The following is an 11937-nucleotide window of genomic DNA, read 5'->3' on the forward strand; positions in this document are numbered from 1 at the left end:
TGGGAGGCCTCTGCCCCCCCCTCCACCCCTCTGCCTGCTCTTTGGCGCCCACCAGCCTGGCCCTGCCCAGGAGGCCTTGGGGTTCCCAGGACGAGGCCGGCATGGGCTCGTCCCCGGAACCCTCCGCTGAGCATGGACACCTGCTCCACGCTGGGGCCTGGCTCTCACTGAGCTCCGCAGGCCGAGGGGAGCCCTGGGGGATCTTTTCAGCCCCGTGGGGGGCTGGGGATGGGAGAGGGGCCGGGAGGCCCACCATACACACCATTTGCCGAGGCTGCTGCCCAGCTGTTGGCGGGCCTGCCCCACCCCCCAGCCTCGGCCATTTGGCCTCTGTCCCTGACCAACGAGACCCCACAGCTTTTCTTCCCAGGAAGTGCGCCCTGTGCTGAGACACACAGACCCTGGGGGTGGGGTGAGGGCGGGGTGTGGGGGAGGACAGAAACTTCCAGAGGCAAAGACAGGGCAAGAGATGTAGAGAGCCCGGCTAGGAGCGGCTGGCCAGCCCTTGGGAAGACTCTGCCAGCCACGGAGGAGGGCCCCAGAGGGGAGGGGCGGGGAGGGGAGGGGGCTGCTCTGCGGGTGGGGGGACCGGCCGCCAGGCCCCGCCTCCCCCCCCCCCCCCGTCCCGTGAGGGACAGGTGAAGTGGGAGCTGCCAGGCCCCTGCCAGCGGGTACAGGCTGGGACAAAGACCCCTTTGAAATCGAGATCAAATGCTCAGCGTTTCACGTGGGCATGGGAAGAGGCCGCGGGTTTCGGGCCTCACAGTATAATGGGGTGCGGAGTGGGGTCCGATGAGGCAGGAGCCTCGGTGGGCCCACGTCACAGCCCAAGGAGTCCTGGGAGCCCTCCCGTGAGGACGAGGAGGAGGCCTCAGGGCAGGGTCACTTGCCTCAACTGGGCCGACACTGACCACGTCCCTTCTCGGGCAGTCGTGTCCCTGGCCTCGGGGCCGCCAGCGAGAAGCCACTGGGGCCTCCAGACGCGGAGGCCAGGGGCAGCTCCAAGGTTGGCAGAAGGGTGTCGGGGCAGCAGCTCGGCCGCCACCGGGGGTGAGGGTGACGGCACAGGGGTGGGGGGCGGCCTCCTGGGCCGGTGGGCTTGGGACCCAGCCTGCAGCGCACCCAGGGTTTGGCCTGGGAGACGGAATCGGCGGAAGAACCGCCTTCCGCGTTCCGCACCTTGACCTCCGCGAATGCCACCCAGCAGCCCTCGGCCCTGGCGCTGTCCCGGGCGGCCAGCTCTGGTGTTAGTGCTGGCGCCTGCCCCGCCCCCCGGCCCCGCGGGAACCAGCCCGCTGCATGCCGCATGGCCCCGGGTGGGGACGGCATCGTCCTGGCCCTGCCCCAGGTGCTCATTGGTCCCCTGTCCGATTAGCCACCAGTTCCACCCGCTCGGGTCCCTGGCCTGGGAGCCTGGTTCTGCCGCCCCCAGGCTCTGTCCAGAGCAGCCGCCCACCTGGGCACCCTCTGGGCGCCGCGCCGGGCCTGCTCTTTCCTGCCCCTGTCGCCCGTCCAGCTCTGGTCCTGGGCAGCGCACCCCAGGCCACCAGCTCCAGGTGGCCATGTGGTCTTGGACTTGCCTGTTCTGTGTGTCTGTGGCTGAGGGGCAGCCTAGGGCAGCCCCATACACAAGCTCAGGGGGGACCTGCACTCAGCAGGGCTATAGCAGGTGGGGGCCACACGCTGGGGGACAGCCTTCCCAGAGCAGAGCTGCTCGGGGGGACAGAGAAACAGCAGGAGCGGGTGTGGGGAGCGGGCCAGGCCCCCCCACCCACCGCCCTGGGCTGGAGCCTCTCTGCCTCGCTGGGAGAGAAGCTGGGGTCGGGTCCTGAGGGGGGACCCGCCCGGCCAGCCCGGCTGTGAGCCAGGCCCAGCTCAGAGCCCCAGGGAAGGGGCTCCTGGGCTGCACCTCCTACCGCAGGAGTATGGGAGGCTTGGGGACACCCAGAAACCCTCCCTCCCTGCCCAGGGGCCAGTGGCCTTTGAAGTGGGAAGGTTGGGGGGCGGTGAGAAGGCCCAGGGGTGTAATGAGAGATGATGGTGTCACTCTCACACAGGGAGTAAAACGTGCTGCTGACCCCCGGATAGAGCTGGCCTTGCTCCCCAGACAGGACCCCGGCATGGTCTCGGGGTCCCTGGTCACCCCAGCATGGTCTTGGGGTCCACTGGCCACCCCGGCTTCAGTCAAGATGGCGACGGCTACACCTGCTCCCCCAAGAGCTGCCCCTTGTCTCATGACCACACAGAGGGGGACTGGACAGAAGGGGGAGGGGCGGCTCCCAGCAGCCTCCCCTCCCTCCCCTCGGGTCGGCTTGGGGGTCCTCGGGGCTCAGGGGGTGCTCCCCTCGCCCCCCAGCATCCTGCCGCCCACGTGTCCAGAGTGAAGGGTGATGTAGAAACCTCTGCAGCTCTGTGGCCCAACCCCGATGTCCTTCCCCAAGGAGCGGGACCCCGGGAGGGAGGGAGCCCCACCCCGGGGGCGTCACCGCCACCCCGCCTGGGCCACGCCTCCCTCCTGAAGGTCTGGGCCTGGGCGAAGGTCCACGGCTCTGGTCACCCCCTCCTCGCCCTCTCTGCCTAAACCCTGGGACCTCGTGCTCTGCTCCTGCCCAGGACACGCCTTCGCTCTTCTTCCTGTCACCCCCTTTCAGACCTTGGCCTGGGTGCGGCTTCTGCAGGGCCCTTCTGAACCCCCACTGGAGTGAGCACCCCTCGTCTGCATCCCCACAGCCCCAAAGTCATTGGGCATAAATCCTGGCGATTGTGCCCCTCCCCCACTGGTCCGTGCATGCCAGGGGACACTGCGGGGCCCGATAGCCACCCACCCACCCATCCGCCATCCGCCATCCGCCACCCATCGATCCTCCCGCCCCACCCATCTGCTCCTCGATTCGTAGTACAGATTTGTGGCACATCCGCTCTGGCCAAGTTCTACCCTGGGGGGGCAGGCGATGCAGAGGAGACAACCGGGACAGGGCGGTGGGAGAGACGATCTCGGGGCGCCTCCCGCAGCCCTTCCGGGGCAGCGGTCTGAGCCAGGTCCCTGCGGAGGATGCTGCGGCCGGGGCTGAGGAAAGGGCTGGGCGAGGTGGCCGCCGGCTCTGGCTACCGCTCTCTGGAATGCCAGGCCCGGGCCATTGTTCCAGGGGCACCGGCGCTGCCAGCACCGAGCATGAGGTCACCTGCAGTCCATCGTTTCAGGGAGTAACCCAGCGATGCGTTGGGAGGGGACGTGGGTGCCCTCCCGGCAGCCGGAGTGTGGCTTTCGTGTGCCCCCCACTCCCAGACCAGAGCCCAGCCCCCGGAACTGGGTGTCGGAGCCCCGGGGAGCAGTCCGACCACGCGACTGCTGACCAGCGGGGGGCAGGGCTGGGGTCCCGTCCCATCAAGGCAGCCCCGACTGCCCCCCTGCCCCTTCCATGAGGGGAAAGTCACCAGGTGGGTCCCTCTCCCTCTGACGGCACCTTCCTTCCTGCCCCCGCCAGAACAAGGGGGTGTAGAGCCAGAGCTGTCCCAGGGACCCCTGGAGCACCCCCACAGCCCCTCCAGCTTCAGGCACCCAGGAGCAAGGGCGGGGGCATGGCCAGGACAAGGCCAGCCTGGGGCAGCAGCCGGCTTTTACCACCCGGCGCCGGGCGTCATCCTAAGGGCCAGACCTGCCCCCCGCCCCCCTCACTTCCGTGGACAGCCTGGAGTTGACCTGCTCATTCTTGCGTGACTGGGGAGCTCACGGGACAGTGGCTATGCCCCCCCAGGCTCAGGGTCACAGCGCTGAGACGGGCAGGACATGGGGTGTGCAGCACGGGCCCGCAGCCTGGGGCCTCTCTGGGGAAGGGGTGGGGGTGCTGTCCAGAAGGCTTCGGGGGGCGTGTCTCAGCTGAGGGCTGAAGAGGAACAGAAGTTTGTCGGGGGGGGGGGGGGACAGGGCGGCAGGGAGTGTCCCGGACAGAGGGGAAGGCCCCTCAGGGCCGGAGCAGGCCTCGATGTCCGCACTGGGCGGCGGCGGCCGAATCCAGTGCAGACACGTCGTTGTTCCCTGAGGCCGGGGCAGGGCTCTGTCCCTGTGCCTGGCCCCTGCTGTGCCCCGTCAGGGCCCCAAGCTGCCCCGTGCAATAAGGGCCCCGCCCCACAGCTCGGCCACCCGGCAGCTGTGAGTGGCCAGGGGTCCCGCCTGGGGCCCAGGCCTGACTGGCAGGAGGAGACGTGCAGGCGGGGCCTTGGCGCATGGACCCCTCTCACGGGGCTCCTCGCCTGCCCCGCCCCGTGAAGCCAGCTGCGCCGGACGCTAGGCGGACACAGATGCCCGCACCGCGACACTCACGTTCTTGGGATCCCGTCTCCAGGGCACGGAGCGTGGGCCCCCCGCAAAGACCGGGCCCCGCACACGTGCCTCCCGGCACCGACGCAGGGCGGGACAGGTCCCACGGTGGAGGGCTGTCTCCCCACCCAGAGGGGCGCACCCCAAGGGCAGGGTCCTTGAGTCCTCCGTGCTCAGGAGGGCAACGCCTGCATACAGTGGAGCTTAATAAGTGTTTGTCGCATGAGTGAAGGTAACTGTGACGATGGATGGGACGGCCAGCCAGCCTGTGTCAGTCCCAGCACAGCCACCGAGCAGGTCACGTCCCTGCCAGTCGTGTGACTGCTCTGAGCCCAGCGCTTGCTGAGCGCCCTGGGCCACCCCTGAAAGGGACTTCGGAGCTGCCAGCCGCGGCCCTGCTGAGCAGTGGCTGCCCAGCCCGCTGCGGCTCCCCCAGCCCAGCCCTGCGCGTCCCCAGAGCAGACGGGGACACCTGCAGCCAGGCCATCACCGTTATCTCCAGCGGGCCGGGGGCTTTCGGCGCAGGCTGGCGGGGCGAGGGCCCCGAGCTCCCCTCACAGCGGGGACCCGGCCTCCTGCCCCACAGGTGCACAGCCCCTGCCCCGGCCCTGTGTCCCTGCTCAGCAGGACTCGGGAAAGAGCTGGCCATTCCTGGGACTGTGCCTGTCTGGCTCTGCCCGGCCTGCGGCGCCCCCGCCATCTCCGCTGCCCGGACCCCTTGCCTGGGGTGTGCGGCCGTGAAGGGATCGGGCTCCTCGGCGGCCGGGGGCAGGGGAAAGCAGGCCCAGCCCGGGGTCCGGAGAGGGCAGGGCAGGCTGCCCCCGAGCTTCTGGACAGTGTGGGACACCAGGGCCCTCCAGCTCCGGGGGCCTGTGCGGGGCCAGGCTCGGCCCGGGAGCTCGGGCAGGGGCCTGGCTGGCTGGGAGACCCTCAGAACCCCCCGTGGGGGATGGGCCTGGCTTCCGGCAGGAGGCGGCGGGTCCCCACCCATTGAGGTGGGAACGTTCCAGCAGGGGGTTCTCTGGGTGTGGGGGGCTGTCGGGTGCAGTGGAGGAGAGAGGGGCCAGGTCAGGAGATAAGCCTGGGCCTGAGGCTCGAGTTGGGGGAGACCGGACTTGGGGGCTGACTTGGACATTGTGAGCCTTGGGGAGCTGTGGAAGCTTCCCAAGCAGGGGAGGGGAGGGCCTGGGGTTTGAGGCTGGCCAGGCCCTGCGGGCAGCGCTGCCCTCCCTTCCTTCCTCCCTGCCCAGGCCCGCCTGGCAGCTGGTCAGGGTGCTGGGGAGGGCCCTGCGTGGGGGGCTGGGCCGCGGAGACTCGGATTTCCTGTCCGGGGGCCAGCTCGGGCTCTGACACACAGCCCCTCAGGGAGTGCCGGCGACACCCAGCGGGGGGGGCCAGGGCCCCGAGGGACGAGGCCTCTTCTGCCCCTTCATACTGGGGCCCTCACCCGCCGCCCGCCCCTCGCTGCCCTCACGGCAACCGCCGCAGGGAGCGACCCCACCCAGAGGCCCCTCGCCCACGGCCCAGCCCGCACGGCCCTCCCAGCCACCTGCCCAGCTCCAGCCCCGACTTCTCGTGGCTTCTCCACCTTGCTGTGGGTTTCTGGGGGGCTTCGGACACCTCAGAACCTGGTGCACAGAATGAGGGGTGTCCCAGGGACAGCCCTCCCCAGGAAAAGGCACGATGGCTCAGAACCCCGCCCCAATGTCAGAGTGTCAGGGGACAGCAGACTCAGGGTGCTCCTGCAGGGCTGTCTCACGGGAGCCCACGGCCTCAGGCCAAGCCCTCAGCAGGAAGCAGGCCTCCCTCCCAGCTAACAGGTGGGGAAACTGAGGCCCAGCGGGAACGGAGACACGGAGGGTGTCCCAGGGTTGTGCGCCTGTGGGCGGCTGATGCCTGACGGAGCAGACGCGGAAGCTCCCACAGGCCTCCCTGCTCCCGGGGCTGCTCAGAAGCCGGGGCTCTGCGCAGCCCAGCCTCGGCTAGGAGACGCTGGCAGCCAGGGGACCCCCCACTAGCGCTGGCGGCCTTCCTAGCTCCTGTGAGCCCCCAGCGCGCTCCCCCCAGCCTAGCCCAGCCCCACACCCCTCCAGGACCCCCCAGTGTAGGTAAGAGGCTGGCGGCGGACCGAAATCACAGCTGCGGAGCGCACCTGGGTGCAGCTGCGGCTCCGCCTCCCACCAGGCACACGCCCCTCAGGCAGCTGGCCGAACCCGAGCCTCAGTGCCCTGGCTGTAAAGTGGGGATAAAACGTGGATTTTCAGGGTTCTGTGAGGGTCAGAGGAGCCACTGTGTACAAATTGGTCAGCGCTCTACAAGGGCAAGGGGCTGGGTGTCCTCGAAACCCCCTCCCCAGCTGCTCCCAGGCCTGAAGTCTTCAGCCAGGGGCCGACGGGCTTCTTGGGTGTGGGGGTCACCAATAGGGAGGGGGTCACAGATGACTGGTTCTGGGTACTTTGTGGGTGCCAGGCATTTAGGAGGGGGTGTATCAGGCCCCTGGCAGTGGTGAAAGCAAACAGTATTTTTACTAAAGTGTGAATGACTGCTGACTAATCGTGCTCACTCAACTTGTAGGCCCCAGCTAAACCTGAAGCAACAGAACCTTGGAGAAGAGGCGGTGGGACACAGGGCAGGGCTGGACCTCTCCCCACAGTCCCCGGGTCTACAAAGAGGCCAAGTCCCTGGCCAGCACCCTTTCTTTCCAGGACAGATCCAGAGGCGGGGCTCAGAGGTGAGGCTGGGGGGTGTCATCTGGGAATGCCACAGGCTGGTGTCTGAATGCCAGCTGTGCTCCAGGGCGGGGCTAACCCCAGCTCAGGGGACGAGAAGCCCACTTGGAGGCCTGGGGGACCACCGAGCTGCAGATGCTGCACCCTCCCCCTCCGAGGGCGCCCCGCCCCGCCCCCTCCTGCGGGAACAGGCCGTCTGCCGGCGCCCGGGCCAGCTTGGTTCCCACGTTCCTCGGCTCCCCGTGGCAGGTGTTACTTTCCACCTGCACCACCCCTGCTTGCCCGCCTCCCCCAGCAAGCCCAGGGCCCCGGAAACGCCGCCCTCCCCCACGCCTCCCTCACTCCAAAATCACTGCCCAGACACACATGAGACGCCGCGGGCTTGGCGCCCGGCCTCGGCCAGCAACGCCACCACCTGCTGGCGATCGGAGTGAGTGGACGGAGGACGACGCCCCCCAGCACGCTGGGCCCGAGTCGCCCAGCCACTGTGTTTACTTGAGTCCTAGGGGCTCTGGGGAGCCTCCTGGGGCGTCCCCTCCAAGGAGGGCTGTGGGCACACTGGCCTGCCGTGGCCCTGTCCCCGTGTCCTCAGGGCCCGGCCCCGTCCCCATGCCCTCAGGGCCCGGCCCCGGGTTGACCCCGAGGTAGGTGTGGTGCCCTGAAGCCCCAGCCAGACAGTGGGTCCAGGAGACCCAGCGAGAACCGGCCCCTCCCTGCCCACTCCCCTGGTCCCCAGCTCAGGGGCCACCCCGAGCTTCTCAGGACTCTCTGGGAGGAGGGCAGCGATGACCCCGCACACCTGCGCCAGGCCACAGCTGAGGCTCCGTATGGAGAACAAGCGCCCTGAGGGGCTAGAGGCCCGGGCTGGGTGAGGGGGCGGCCTGCCCGGGCAGCGAACCAGCGCGGGTGGGCACCAGGACGGGGTGGGGGCGGGCGCAGGGGTCGCGTGCCCACGCGGGCGTCTGCGGCGGCGCGCGGGGCACGTCCTTCCCGGTGTGCACAGCGCCCTGTGCACGCACATGCACACACAGGGTCCCCGCAGCCCGGGCTCTGCCCTGCCCATCCCCCCAGCCAGGGGCCCGGGCTCCCCGGTCCGGAGGCTCTGACCCCTGGGTCTGCGGGCTGCCTCAAGAGGGGGTTGCTGGGCTGTCTCCCGGGGGAGGAAACTGAGGCCATCAAGGGCTCTGTGAGGCCCCCGAGCTGGCTGGGACGTGGGGCGTGGAGGGGAGGGCCGGGCCCCAAGCGGCCAGCAGGCTCCTCCCTGCCTCGATGGCTCCGAGACAAAGGGCCGTTTGTGCCACCGCTGCCCTGCTGCTGCCAGGGTTAAGGTGGCTGAGCGAGGCCTTTGGAAGTGGCCCCCGACACTGTGTGCCGAGGCGCAGGGAGGGGACAGGGGCCAGTACCACGGCCCCCACCGCCTTCCCCAGCATGCCCGGAGGCTGGCAGTGGGGGCTGGGCGCAAGGCCCTGGAGCCTCCGTCACAGCCCACCCCTCCCCTGGCCCGCCAGCCGACATGCTGGGACACCCTGGGCTCCCGCCTGCATGGGGGCCTGCTCCGCTTCCCAGCCTGGAAGCCAGGCCCCACTGCAGGATGACTGAGGACGGGGGTCAGGTCTCCGGGGCTGGAGGCTGGCCCGGAGGCTGGGAAGCCAGCAGTCCTGTGAGCTGCACTGTTTGGGGGGCACCTCCCCTGGGACCCGCAGCTGGAGGCCTGCGGGGAGCCAGGCCACCTCCCCAGCAGGCCTTCCTGAGCCCACCCTGAGGTGGGGAAGGCAGGGTGCTGGGGCGGACCCCCCGCCGAGGCTCGCACAGGGAAAGGTGAGGCGGGTGGGAGAGGCAATGGGGAAGGTGGGGACCCTGCTCCCCTGCCCAGCCCACGGCACTGACCTTCTAGGCTGTGGAGAAGGGGTCGGGAGGCCCCCTAGTCTGTGCCCCTCACCAGCCCGACGCCGAGGGAACCCGTTCTCACCAGGGCTCCCTCCCTGCCTCCTCACTCCGGGCTCCCTCCCCTCAGGGACTCGGTTTCCCCACCCGTCAGCGGGGTGGCCTCGCAGCTCCAGCACTCAGGGGCTGCTCAGCTCAAATGGCCTGAGGTTCTGCTCTGGAAGTTTCTGGGCCTGGGGGTGAGGCCTGTGGGGTTGGGGAGGGAAGGAGGTGATAGTCACCCCAGCCCCAGGGGTGGGCCCACACTCCCCCACCAGCCGCACCCCTCACCCCCTCGCCGTCCGGACAAGGGTTTATGACCCCCGATCTCCGCTGCCTGGGCCCGCCCCGTCCCCTCTGAGGGCCGGCGTGGGTGCTGACCACACTCCCCAGCTCAGGGCCACACCGAGTCCACAAAGACCCTCGGGTGGCCTCCGTTTCCCGGCCTGGACACAGACTCCTGGCAGAGTCGTGGGCGGCCGGGTGCCAGTGCGCACAGGCCTGGTCCGCATCCCGCCCCCCCCCCCCCACGGGTGGTTCCCTGCCCGCGCTGGGCCCAGCTGGAGGCGGGTGTGGGCTACGGGAGTCAGGCGGGTCCAGACTCATCCCCACTCCCGAGACGCAGGTTCCCCCAGCGGCCCCCAGACCCTGCCCCAGGCACCCCTTGCCCTGGGAGCCGGGGCCGCTGCAGGAGGCAGCACGGGGAGGGCCGCCCGGCCCCCAGGCTTGGACACAGCAAGGACCGAAACTGGGAGAGAGTTTCGGGGGCGAGGCTGGGCGGGACGAGGCGGGCGGGCGCACAGACTTGTTCCCCGCCGCCGCCGAAGGGGTTCATCGCCCCATGCCACCTGGGTGGCCTGAGCCCCCTCTCTCTGATATCGTCCTTTCCCCAAAGTGGGGAGGGCCCCACCTCCACCCAGGGATGCCTGGCAGAGCCAGCTGGGGGGTGGGGAAGGGCCCGTCTGCCTCAGTTTCCTCATCTGCAGCTTGGGGCAGCGGTGGCCTTCAGCAGGCTGTGGGTGGCGTCCCCACCCCTGCCTCCAGCAGCAGTCAGCTCCTGGGAACTCCGCCGCCTCCCAGATGCCCCCCAAGGCCCGCGGTGGGCGAGGGGTCCCCACCCAGCCACATGGAAACCAGCCAGCCTGCGTAATCTTTTACTGAAAAGATAATTTCTTTCTGTGCCATTGTCAGGCCCTGGGGGGAAACAAAGGGGCTTTTGTGCAGGCCCCTCCCGGGCGACCCGGCCAGGCCCGGCATTTTCCCCTCCAAACGTAAAACCCCGGACCCAGCGGTTTTCTCATAACCCGCTCCTTTCGCGAGGGCAGAGTCGCTGCCTCCGAGGGCCAGCGCCCGCCGCAGGGCGCAGGGACGGCCTCGGCCTCGCTCTGGTCGGCTCTGGTCTGGTCCCTGGAGACGCCCTGTGAGTGGGCGCGGAGGGGCGGGGCTGGGGGTGGCGCTGAGCGGTCAGGCCCCACCTCCTTGGTCCTGGGGTGGGTGCGAAGGGCTTTAAACACATTCCTCAGTGCGAGGGGGCTGGGCAACTCCATCCTCATCCCAAGGACGCGGGCCACCTCCGCCCCCCCCCCCAGGTGCCGCGCAAACGCCACAAATTCTGACCCTCCGATGGCAGGTCCCACAGGCTCGCTGCCGCACTCCGGGGTGCCGGGAAAGGGGGAGGGGGAAAGTCACGCTAAAAAAGAAGACAGAGGTAGCTTGTTAGCGTGGGGTGGGGGGCGGAGCTACCCTTCCCGTGTTTTCTCCGCCGGCTTATAATACGCGTCTTGCGTCACAAAATTGGAGCCAGGCTCCGTTCTGCGCATTGCACCAGCCTCGAGCACGCAGCTCAGAGCGGGAGCTGAGCCCCGGCTCGGCCTCCGAGCGGGGGTCACGTCACCCGGCAAGCACAGGGTCGGCACTCCACCGCTCCGCCACCTGACGCTGTCTCGCGAGTGTCTGCCCAGGCCCTCGGACACGCTTCTGCCGGCCGCTCTTTGACTCGCGCTGGCTCTCCGCGGAGGCGCCGTCCCCCGGTTTGTCCAACGGGCTTTCGTGGCGGCTCATTTCTGAAGCCGCTGCGTGTGCCAGCCCTTGGCGGGCGTGGTGGCAGAGGGGCTGCACCCTGAGCGCACCCTCGGCTGGGCCTTGAGGCCGAGAGTCCCTCCCAGCTCCCTTGGGGGCACCTCTCTGTCGCCAGGAGGCACTGGCCTTGTCTGGGACACCTCTCCCGCCAGGCCCTTTGGGTCCCGTTTAGGGGTCACGGCAGCGAGTGCTCAGCACCAGTTCTCAGCATCTCAGTATCCTCCCGCCTGCAAGCGCGCGCCTCCGCCTCCAGTCCCGTCCTCAGGGCAGGAAGCCCCAGCTCCGGCAGCCTGGCCCCCCGCCTGGCGCCCCATGGGCCCCCTGCTCCCCAGCAAGAAGCACCTGGGCCGAGCCGCCTCTACCCTGTGCTCTTGTCCAGGACCGCCCAGGACCCCATATGCCTCTGGGTCACCCCCTCAGCTTCTTTAATTGTGGGAAAATACGTGTAACATTGACCATCCCCACCAGGGGCGAGTGCACGGCTCGGTGGCATCGGGCGCAGTCACACTGTGTGTGGCCATCACCACCGTCACCTCCAGGACGTTCCCATCTTCCCAACCGGAGCTCTGTCCCCGTTAAACCCTCACCCCCCGCCCCTCCCCCAGCCCCGGCCCCACCGCCTGCTTCCTGTCTCTGTGGATCTGACCCCTCTGGGGACCTCCCGTGAGCGGGAGCCCAGATCACATGGTGGTTCTGCGAATTTCGGGGGACCCGCCACACTGCTTTCCACCATGGCGGCCCCATTGTTCAGCCTCCGGGTCCTGGACGAGCTTCCAATCCCTCCACGTCCTTGTCAGCACCGTTATGTTCTGTTTCCTTTTTTTTAATAACGCCAGGGAAACAGGCGTGAGGCGGCATCGCGCTGTGGGGCGGGTCTGCGTTTCTCCG

This window comes from Rousettus aegyptiacus, unplaced genomic scaffold (assembly GCF_014176215.1).
Source record: "Rousettus aegyptiacus isolate mRouAeg1 unplaced genomic scaffold, mRouAeg1.p scaffold_m13_p_3, whole genome shotgun sequence".
Classification (NCBI taxonomy): Eukaryota; Metazoa; Chordata; class Mammalia; order Chiroptera; family Pteropodidae; genus Rousettus; species Rousettus aegyptiacus.